This window comes from Cryptomeria japonica, chromosome 3 (genome assembly GCF_030272615.1).
Source record: "Cryptomeria japonica chromosome 3, Sugi_1.0, whole genome shotgun sequence".
In the NCBI taxonomy this organism is placed as follows: domain Eukaryota; kingdom Viridiplantae; phylum Streptophyta; class Pinopsida; order Cupressales; family Cupressaceae; genus Cryptomeria; species Cryptomeria japonica.
Genome location: NC_081407.1, coordinates 989966200 through 989977558, shown reverse-complemented (window position 1 = coordinate 989977558; position 11359 = coordinate 989966200).

The following is an 11359-nucleotide window of genomic DNA, read 5'->3' as shown; positions in this document are numbered from 1 at the left end:
TCAGTGTCTCTTCTAGGTTGATCTCTGCAATCTCCAGCTAAATGTCCAGCTTTGTGACAATGAAAACATGCCATACCGGGATTTATCCATGATCTTCGGTTGTTCATTCCAAACCTTATAAAATAGTTGGCACTAATATGTCCATATCTTCCACAACATTTGCACCATATCCTTGTATTGTAATCCCATGGTACTGCTGCATATTGTCGGTAAGGATCTGTGTGAATTCGGTAACCTCTAGTGTCTGCTCGGTGTGGATACCGCATGTAGTTCTTTTGTTTAGACCAGTACTTCTCGGTACTATGTCCATATCTATTGCAGTTTCTACAAAACCCTATGAATTTTGCCTTCTAATAGTTGTTAACAGACTTTGTCCTACATTGACCATATTTATTGCAATTGTAACAATATCCATTGGACTTAGTGATATTCGGTTGCTTACCTTTTCTAATCTAGCATATGTTGGCAGTATGACCTTGATTTCCATAGTAGTAGCAAATAGGCTTCTTCCTTTTGATGTTATTCTTGTTTCCAGCTTGCTTTGATGATTCTCCTCTCTCAGTAGTATGAATTCCTTTGCAACTGAGTCCTGCATCTTTGTTGGGTCTTCTTGTATTCATTTGCTCATCCAACATCTTTGATGCTTCATAACTCTTCTTCAATCTTTCTTTTGGATTTCTTCTCTGTTTCAAGTTCATCAGTCAACCTTGATACTTCAAGTTTCAATGCTTGATTCTCATCATTCTTTAGAATTGCTTCATGATGTGCATAATCTAGTTGATATGTCATATTTTGTTGAATCCCAGTCAACCTTATGATTTCATCATTCTTATCAGATACTAAGACTTCAAGTTGTTGTTTCTCTCTTTGTAGATCTCTTGCTTTATCCTTTGCTGTCCTCAATGCATCTAGGTTTTCAGTCATCTGTGTACTGAAATGTTCATGTTGTCTTTTCATTGCTTTTAGTTGATCAACCAATGCTTTGTTCTTTTCTTTCAACATTCCAATCATTTCTTCAGTTTCTTCAGATATACTATTCTTAGATGATGTCTCGATTTGTTCCACTAACTCTTGAGAATCCTGCAAGTCATCAGATAATCTTCTTCTTACTTTCAGAGTTTTTTGCATTTGCCTTTGCATGTCTGCAATCACTTGATTTGCATGATCCAGCTCTTTTTGCAGATACACAATCCTCCGAGATTGTTTATAGCCTTCCATTGATAAGATCTTTCTCTTTAGGTAGTTAAACCCTTTTCCAAGATTGAAGCTCTAATACCAATTGTTAGGCCCAATATGGAAAGCTAATGTACTGAGAGGGGAGGGGTGAATCAGTACTCCAAAAAATTTCTTCACTAATAACCTTACTGTTATGCATAAATAGAATAGTGTAGTAACATAAAATAAAGTTAAAACAAACAGATAACAATCATACATGGTTCACTCCATAACACATATATTTTGGTCACGTAGAAACTCTTGGTTAGAGAGAAAAACTGCGGTGGGGATGGCACCCACAACTTCACTACTGCAATAATAAAGATTGCTCGGTTAGAGCTACATTTAGCTATTTCTGATAGCTTACGCTGTTAGGAGTAACAAGATCTGTTAGATCTACCTTGCTAAAGGATTTTACAACATTAATTTGAATGCTGCACCTGGTTAGAGGCTTTACAATTTATAGACTTGGTTAGAGTCTTTTACCCTGTTAAAGGTTTCTCTTTCAATCTCACAATATTACAATAAAATTATTACAAATATCTGTAACTTTACATCTAAAATGTTATAGCAGATTCTATGTGCTCAGAATAAGACTACCTTTCTTATAGCATACCTCAGTAATCCATATAGTAACTTAGTAAACCCTTCTATTTACTCTGTTCTTTGACTGTTCTCTAAAAACCTTCTCGGTGACCTCTGTGTCTCTGTAACAGTCTTCCTTCATACATATATGCACATACACATACATACATACTTCTTTTACTCTCTTCTCATGCTGTATAAATAGATCTCTTAAAACGGTGATCTAATTCATTGCTTCGATCTTACAAACAAGATTCCTCGAATGAAGAACTAAACAAAATATTTCATTGGTTAGATGACCTCGCAATCATACACAATCTTCTAGTGTAATTTCCAATGTAATAACGGTTAGATGTGCCTTGATCTTGTAACACGTTTTCACGTGCATGTCCAGGTTCAATGTATCTGGTAACACGTTTCACTCGGTGAATATCAACTCGGTGTTTAATTTTACTACTCGGTAGCCATAAAAAGATACTCGGTAAACAGCTCGGTGAATACTGTGTTCTGTGACTGCTTTCTTCTGTAACCGACTAGACTGTTCATACCGACTTCTCTATGTGTACCGACTGCATGATTCGGTAATGCTAACTGACTAGAATATATAGTATGACTTTGAATACAAAAACTAATGACAATTTGATAAGTAGTAACAGAAAGCTCATTTGTATGTATCATATCAATTGATCATAAATTCATATTCATTCATAGAAAATTCATCTCAAGTTTTGCTTCTTTATAGTGTTGTTGTTCATTGCTCAAGTTGCAACATTCTCATGTGTGGTTGGATAGTTTCCTGGTTCAATCCTTTGAAGTGTGGTCAATTTCATGATGGGCTCCTAATTTATCCAACACTCATATGTCTCAATGCAATTAGAAGAAGAATTAAAAGACTTATTTGAAGTAGAAGTAGCTATGAAATTATTCTTAGGTTGCTTAGAAGAAGTTGAATCCTTTATTGATGCCACAATATCTTGCTCTTTAGTCTTGGATTCTAATGGAGGGATTTTATATTTTCGTACATTGGAAGGTGTAAAATATAATGACCTCCAATCATCATCTAAGAGTGCCTCTTCAATTGAAGAGGTATCTTTGTAGGAGATAGTGTATCCATTTGGATTGTAAAAGGAATTGAGGAACTTAAAGGAGATTGAGATCTTGGTTCTATTTGCAAACAATTTTGTAAATTTTTATTATCTTCAAATGTGTACATCTTATTGTTGTAAATGAATTTGAGATCTTGCAATGAAGAGTAGAAGGGAATGATTGCATATAGCATGAATCCATAGTCTACCTAGAAGAAGGGAATATGTGAGAGTATCGGGCATGACATGGACAGGTGTGTAAAATGATAGGACCTACCTTAATAGGAATTGTAATTCTACCTAGCTACTATCTACCAACATTATCAAAGCCACAAATAGAGAGAGAATTAGGCTGAATAATAGAGGTATCCACATTTATCTTATGTAGAAAGTTCATGATACACACATTAAGACTTTATCCAATTTTCAACTAGAGTTCATCTTATTGCATTACCATTTATGACCACAACAATCATAAGTGGATCATATTGATTCCAAAATTCCAAAGAAAGTAACTCATGTTTGGAAAATACAATATCCTATTTTGTCACATGTATACCCTCTAATAAGGCAACTACATCATTTAGTCTTGTATAAGGTGGAACTACTATCTTTTCACTAGTAGAAAAACAAAAATAAATGACTAAAAAAACTACTAAAAATTGCATATAAATAACTAATCTTGGTCATGTGACCATTAGTAGTTTATTGCGAGTCATTTATAATGAGACCAAATTTATGACTAAATCATTTTGTTCATTTATTGATTGTTTTGATTGATCAATTTGGTAGTATATTTAGTCATTAATTTAGTCATTGATTGTTGTTAATTGGTCATTTTTATTAGTCATTGTAGTCATTGTAATCATTAATTGGTAGCATATTTAGTCATTTTTATTCACTAATTTTTGTCCATTGGTAGTATATTTAGTCATTTGTATCAAAATAGTTAGAGGACAATGACCATTATTCATAATTTTGGATGTCATCTAGATATGAAATATTGGTTAAATTCATATTTAATTAAATGGGTACTGTGATATTGTTATTGATAATAAAAGCAACCAAAAATGAGGGGGCTGACCCATGGGTACAATTAAGAGAACAATGGAAGGACCATTGTCTGCAAACAATCAGCACAGAAGTAACCTTTTACCTCTATCAAAAACAAAAACCATCATACGAAAGTTTATCAGTAATAAAATACTACCAGTCAGAGTATACTTCCAGTGCCACGTAGGGCTATGAGCATTAAAATATAAACATAAGCCGAAACTAGACCTATCCAGCCCACTACACCACATAGACAAAAAACTTCTCCACATGCAGAAATTTAATTCTTTTTCCCACGACTCTTCTTAGGGAGAAACTTCTTAGCCCATTCCTTAGTGAGGAACTTGAATAGGCCTTTAAAGTCCTCATCCTCCTTGCCTTTACCTTTTTTCACGCTATCCTGCAAAAGGCATAGAGTAGTGGCCGAGCATCTCATGACATTCAGAGTGAATTTAGACACATCATGCATCTTGGACTCCATCGCCTCCAGTTTGCTGGTAATCACCTGCAGGTTGTCAGAGAGGACTTCTATCTTTTTCCTGAGCTCAGCTAGGTTGGGATCTTCTTCCTTCACACTACTGGCCTCTTCAACAACCAGCATTTTCCCAATCCTAAAAGTCGGGGAAGGGAAATTGGCAGGTTCCGGGCTCATAGAGGCGGCCGGGCTTTCAGAAACATGGGTTGAGCTCACAGAAAGGGGGGAATGTTTGTGCTAGGCTTGGGGGGTTTTATCAGTTGGAATGGAGTTGCCTGTGTCGTGCGAGGAGGAGGGGTCTCTTAGGGATTTATAAGAGGGTTTAGAGGCCAATCTGGTAAAGCGGCGGGGCGTGTTGGCATCTTCGGTAAAGTCCGGGTCCGAATCAATTTCTTGGATTTTAACTTTCTTAGGGGTTCTGACCTCCTCTAGGGAGTGATTCTTGGTTTTATTGCTAGAGGAGCCAAGTTCCGTGCAACGGGGGCTTGAATAATTAATGGTCAAAGGTTGGGTCGAGGGGCCGACATTCTGCATAGAAATGGAACAGGGTGGGCAAAGGGCGAGGTGGAAGTTGAACAAGCAGAGCATAAGGCCTTGGTGCAGGATAGGAAAGTCTTTTCCTTTCTTTTTGGCTTCAGCTATATCTTTAACATTAGCATCCATCGAGTGCAATAAAAATAACGGAATGGAAATGAGGTCTTTGTTCCTCAAATGGTTCAGGAAGGGGAGGTGGTAGTAGTAGAAAATGCCATACCCACCTTCGAGCATAAAATACTTCATCACTATGTAGCAGACTTCATCCCAAGGGTGCGGGAGTTCCTCTCTGTTAAAGCCTTCGACCCTCTTGATAGGGTTCTCGCTGTGGCGGAAAAACTAGTTAAGGTTGGTAGAGTCTGCAATGCGGCTCTATTTTTTCCATTTTTTGCCCTCCATTGAGAGTTCAGTAGCCTGGGCTATGACCTCTTCGTTTATTTTGAAGGAGATTCCCCCCACAGTCACCCTTCTATCCTCCCAGGAGGACACAAATTGTTTAGAGAGTCTCTCATCATTGCCCTTCATGTTCTCCATAAATTTGTCAATGCCTCCTTTGGTGCACATGAACCAGGCCGCTGGTTTGGCTTTGAACTCCTCAAATTTGTTGGGTTCCAGCCTGAGCCTGTCCCCCCCCATTTTAGAATCCTCCATCTTCATAGTTTGAAAATAATAGAAAGTCAGAACGCAGAGCCGAAGCAAACTCAAGACGTAATGGTTAGGGAAAATGTGCCAGACTTGGGTTAAACGGTTGTAATAATCATAGTGATTATTAACCTTTAAGGTCTCGTAGATATCGTTGGCTGGAGATCTACTCAGAGCGTGCAAGCCTTTACTCAGGCCAATGTGAGTTGACAGCTCGTTGCTCGGGCCAATGTGAGTTGACAGCTCCTTAGCGTCGCCTTTGCCATTGCCAGTTGGCACCATCCGAGTCATAAATGAATGGTAATCATTCCCGATGTCAGTCCTTTCTTTATAAATTCATCCTCTATGGTAGTGATGACTCCGCATACCTCTGCTACGTGTCTGTCTGTGGTAGAAATTGGCAGGATCTCCACGCCAATTTGAAAAAATTAACATATTTTCCTTCATCATTGGGCAGAAGGGTTAGTCCTTTCCTGGCACAAGGCTTTTTCCTTATCCAGGATTTCCTTAACTGTGATTGGTAGCATACTGGGGTTCCTCCAGCATTGTAAGCCCATCTATAACCTTCCTTCGGCCACCATGGAATCTACCGCTCTATTTCCTTCTCTGAAGATGTGGTCTATGGTGAAGTCCTCCATTTTGACCAGCAAGTGCCTGATGTCCCTCAGAATGGGTTCCACTCTCCACCCAGCTGAAGCTTTCCCTTTGATAGAGTCGATAATAACTTGAGAGTCTCCTTCAGTTTCCAGATGCTTTATTCCTATGTCGTTAGCCATTTTCAGCCCCCAGAGGAGGGCCATTCCCTTAGCTTGGGTGACCGAACTTTCACTGAGGTTGCCAGCATAGGCTGCAACCATGTTCCCTAGATGATCCCCGATGACTCCACCACCAGCCTGACTGTTGCATTGAGAAGAGCCATCAAAATTCAACTTAAACTAGTGAATTATGGGGGAAGACCACCTAGTCCTCTGTCTCTTTTTCTTGGTGCTATTGTTGAAACGGTCGAAGCCAGGGGGGAGCTTCCAGCTGCCAATGATCTTCTTATCCGTCTCATCAGGAGGATAGGGGGATTTTCCATTTTGTAGCTTCTATATTCTCTGATATCAACTTAAAGCAGGTGAGGGCAACAAAGTCCAGAGGGGTCTTAGTGTCTCTGAAAATTCTGTTGTTTCTCTCCTTCCACAAAGCCCAGCAGATGTGCGGAGGAATTTGTTTCTAGAGTTGAATGATGAGGGGATGATGGGAAGGGGGGGTCCAATCAAACACAAAGTTTTTTATATTCTTGTGGAAGACCCAACACAGACCACATTTCTGAAGCATGACAGACCAAATGTGAGCCGCAAAGGGACAAAGAATAAAAAGGTGCTCAATAGATTCCTCATCCTTTTTACATAAGTTGCATCTATTAGGGAGATGTAATCCCATCTTTTTCAAGTTATCAAGCATGAGGGTTTTGCCATGCATGAGGGACCACCAAAAGAAATTAATTTTGGGAATTAACTGAGGGTTGCAAACTTTCTTCCAACCTACTGCATGCACAGGGTGTTTTAGGAGCTGAGAGTATGCAGATTTGACCGAGAACTGACCCGATTGAGTCTCTTTCCAGATGAAGCTGTCTTCGTTCGTGGTCATGGGCATTCTAGTTTTCAGCAATAAGAGTTTCAACTCCTTAGCCAGGGGGACTAGGTTTAGTTGATTGCTACAGATAGGGACTAAGTCCTTCCAACCACTTCCTGGAATCAAATAATCCGCAACATAATCCCCCAGGATAGCCTTGAAATGGTTCCTGATTTGATGGAAGTGAGTGTTGATTAACGGTCTATCCTCTATCCAAAAGTCCTCCCAGAATCTCACCTTTTTGCCATCTCCAAGCTGCCACTTCAGACCTTCTCTGACCATCACTCTATTCTTTAGGATGTTGTTCCATAATTTGGAGCCTTGGGGAAGGTCAGAAGTGTTGAGATTATAAAAGAAATGCTCCCGATCCAAATACTTAGCTTTGATGATGTTGCACCAGTCCGCCTCCCCTTTAGCCAAGGTCCATCCCACCTTGGCAATTAGCACCTTATTGAGGGCATTAATCTTTCGTATACCCAAACCTCCCAGAGATTTGGGTAGACACACAATATCCCAGTTGACCAGAGGCAGGCGTTTTTTTTCCTCTAAGTCAGTCCATAAAAAGTTTTTTTGATTTTTTTCAAGTTTTTCACCCATGGTCCCTGATATTTTGAACATGGAGAGGAAGTAGACCGGAATTCCCTTTAGGGAGGCTGTGAGGAGCTGGAGCTTCCCTGTGCTACTGAGAAATTTCCCTTTCCATCCCGCAAGCTTTTTCTGCATTCTTTCCAAGATAGAGTTCCAGAAGGTGGGGGTGACTTCCTTGACAGTGAGAGGGAGTCCCAGGTAGGTCCCCGGGAGAGTAGCCATTTTGCATCCGAGGATGGAGAGGATTCTTAGTTGGAGGTCATTTGGAGTGTTGAAGAAGTAGAGATTACTCTTCTCATAGTTGATGCATTGTCCCGACACCTTGGCGTAGTCCTCCAGAAGGGTCTTCCAACCTTTAGCCTCCATGACAGAAGTTCTGCCAAAAAGGAAAGTGTCATCCACGAACTGTTGGATATTAGTAGGGGGGAGCGTGGAGGCTGCTTTGAATCCTTGGAGCCTACCATTGGTGACTAGATGAGTCACATTTCTGTTTAGGACTTCAACTATCATGATAAAAAGATAAGGGGATAAGGGGTCGCCCTGCCGGATACCCTTCTCAACTTTGAAGCTTCCCCTAGAAGTCCCATTAATCAGGACTGAGAATTGGACCGTGGTAAAACATTCACAAATCATCCTCACCATTTTTTGGTTGAATCCTAGTTTTATGAGCACTTTGAAAAGAAAATCCCAATTAACCTTGTCATAAGCTTTTGATATATCAAGTTTAAAGGCCATACCTGGTAATTTGCTCCTATCCATGGAATGGATTATCTCATGAATTGTAATGGTGGCATCCAGAATTTGTCGTCCCGGGACGAAGCCTTTTTGAGACGGACTGATAAATTTTTCTAGGAAAGGTTTGATTCTATTTACAAGGACCTTGGAGAGAATCTTGTAAATGGTATTGCAGAGGCTTATGGGCCGATACTCCTTCAGGTAGTTGGGAGTGGTGGTCTTGGGGATGAGGACAATGAAAGTGCTATTGATCTTTTTAAGCAATCTCCCCATTTTGAAGAAATCTTGGACAACTTTAGTAACATCATAGCTAACGATATCCCAAAAGTCTTGGAAGAAGGCCAGGGGGAAACCATCCGGGCCCGGTGTTTTATAAGCTCCCATAGCAAAGACTACCTTGTGAACTTCCTCAGAAGAGATGGAGGACAGGAGTTGCCGGTTGTCGTCTTCCTCAATGGCCATCGACAGTTTACTAATGAGGCAGTCCTGGAGCGGTGAAGCTGTTCCACCGTCCACATACAGACTGGTGAAAAAGTCCACCGTGTTCTATCCAATCAGAGAGTCTTCAGAAATCTCCTGGCTAGTTTCATCCTTAATACTTTTGATGTAGTTCCTCCTCTTGTGGTTAGAAGCTGATCTATGGAGGAAGGCAAAATTTTTGTCCCCTTCTTTCAACCACTGGATCCTGGATCTTTGTTTCCAGTACACTTCCTCCTTGGCAAGGATATTTTTCCAGATTTTGCGACAATCTTCCTCCTCCTTCAAAATGGGGTCTGGGGGGTTACTAGTAGCCATTAAAATTTGAAGTTGTTCCAGTCTGGATCCCAGGTCCTTTTTTCTTTTAAAGATGTCTCCAAAGGTGTTCCTGTTCCACCCTTTGACTTCCCTGCCGATTATCTTTAGTTTCTCCATAATTCTGAACATGGCAGTCTTTTGGATCGGGGTGGACCACCAGCCTCTAACCAAATCCCTGAATTCGGGATGGGAGGCCCACATGATTTCATAGTGGAAGGAGGGTGGGCCCTAGTAGGGTCTGTCTTTCCAGTGGAGAAGAAGGGGGTTGTGATCAGACGTCGTCCTTGGGAGGGATTTCAGGAAGGAACGTGTTCCCAAATCCCAATTGGTGGAGATCAGAAATCTATCCAATCTGACTTGGATGAGGTGTTTGCCTTTCCTGTTATTCAACCAAGTGAATGGGGCACCCTGAAGGTCAATATCGACTAGGTTTGAAGCATTGATGAAGGTGGCAAGGTCGCTCATGCTGTCAGAGAAATCCTCCAGGCCACCACACTTCTCGGAAGGGTAGAGGGGGGCATTGAAATCCCCAGCAAGCATCAACCGGTCCTTTTGATTAGCCATAATGATATTAGAGATTTCCTCCCACAGGTTCCGTCTACCCGCCCTAGATTTGGGGGCATAAATGTTGAACATCTGCCAGCAAAGATCACCATAGTAGAGAGAAACTGCTAGGAAATATTGGGAGCTAGCAAATAGCTTGCCTTTTATTTTAATGGGATTCCACAGGGTAGCAATACCTCTAGACGCACCCAAGGCCTCAACATACAGGTAGTCTGCTCCAGGCCATAGTTTACCAGCAATTGCAATGAAGGTTTGGGAAGGCATCTTAACTTCTTGAATTAGACAGATGTCAATTTTCGTCTCAAGAATGAGTTGTTTTATGGCGAACTGCTTCTAGGGGCTGTTCAGACCCCTTATGTTCCAAGAGAGGAACTTCATTTCTTACTTTTGCTAAGCCCATCCAGGGTCAGTTGTCTACCCTTTGCAATGTCCCTTGCCATAACCTCGTGTCTCAGGACTCTTACTGTAGGTCTCCCAACTTTGCTTTCGTTTCCCCCCACATCAGCTTTCTTGGCTTTGACTTTCTTCTTCTGGGTTATCCATTCTTCGTTATCCGTCTGAGGAGAACACGAGGGGGGGATACTTTCAATGGAGTTGCCAGGGAGTTTCTAGAGTACTCCTCTCCATCCCCAGCTGTAGGGGAGGAAGGGGTTGAATTGGTGGGCAAGGAACTTCCAATCTTGAGAGGTTTAACCACATCTGGGGTGGGGTCAAGGAGGGCATGGGGTGGGGGGAGGCAGAAGGGCAGGGGATGGGGGACATGGTGAGGGATACCGCCTGGGGGATCTCCCCCTCTTCCAGGGTGTAGTTAGATTTTTTGACTAGGTCCACTGGGGATTTTAAGATCTCAAGGATCTTGTCTGTGTGCTGGTAATCTTCAGGAATAGCATTCTCAGTAGTTAGCTTAGGAGGGGCTGAGGATGATGGGTCACCAGGGTTGATGGGTTCATCCTAGATGGCTTTATTCTTGATCTTGGGTTCTGCTACCACAGGGGCTTTACAGTCCGTATGGGAATGCCCCTGAGTATTACACTTCTGGCAGTACAGGGTGGCATTTTCATAAACAATGGCCTGGGACCATTTTTCCCATTTGGACTTTAGGGAGATAAAGTTGGGGAGGGCTTTGTTGATCGTAACATTGACACAGAAGCGAGCATACACCAACCTGGACTTGTTGAGAGTGACCGAGTCCACTGCAACAAAGCAACCAAATGAGTTTCCTATCCATCGGAAGATTTCTTCATCCCAGAACTCCAGAGGGAGTTCAGGTAGCCTAACCCACACTGGGGCCATATGGTTTAGTTCCGCAGAGGGGTCAAAACTAGGTTTCCATTTAGCCATGGTTAGGAAGTGCTTTCCATAAGCCCAGGACCCCGATAGGACATAAATCAGATCCTCCTCAGTGATAAATTTGAATAGAAAGAGTCCCCCCGACATGGCTGAAACCTCCAGGCTTCCTTTAAGCTTCCAG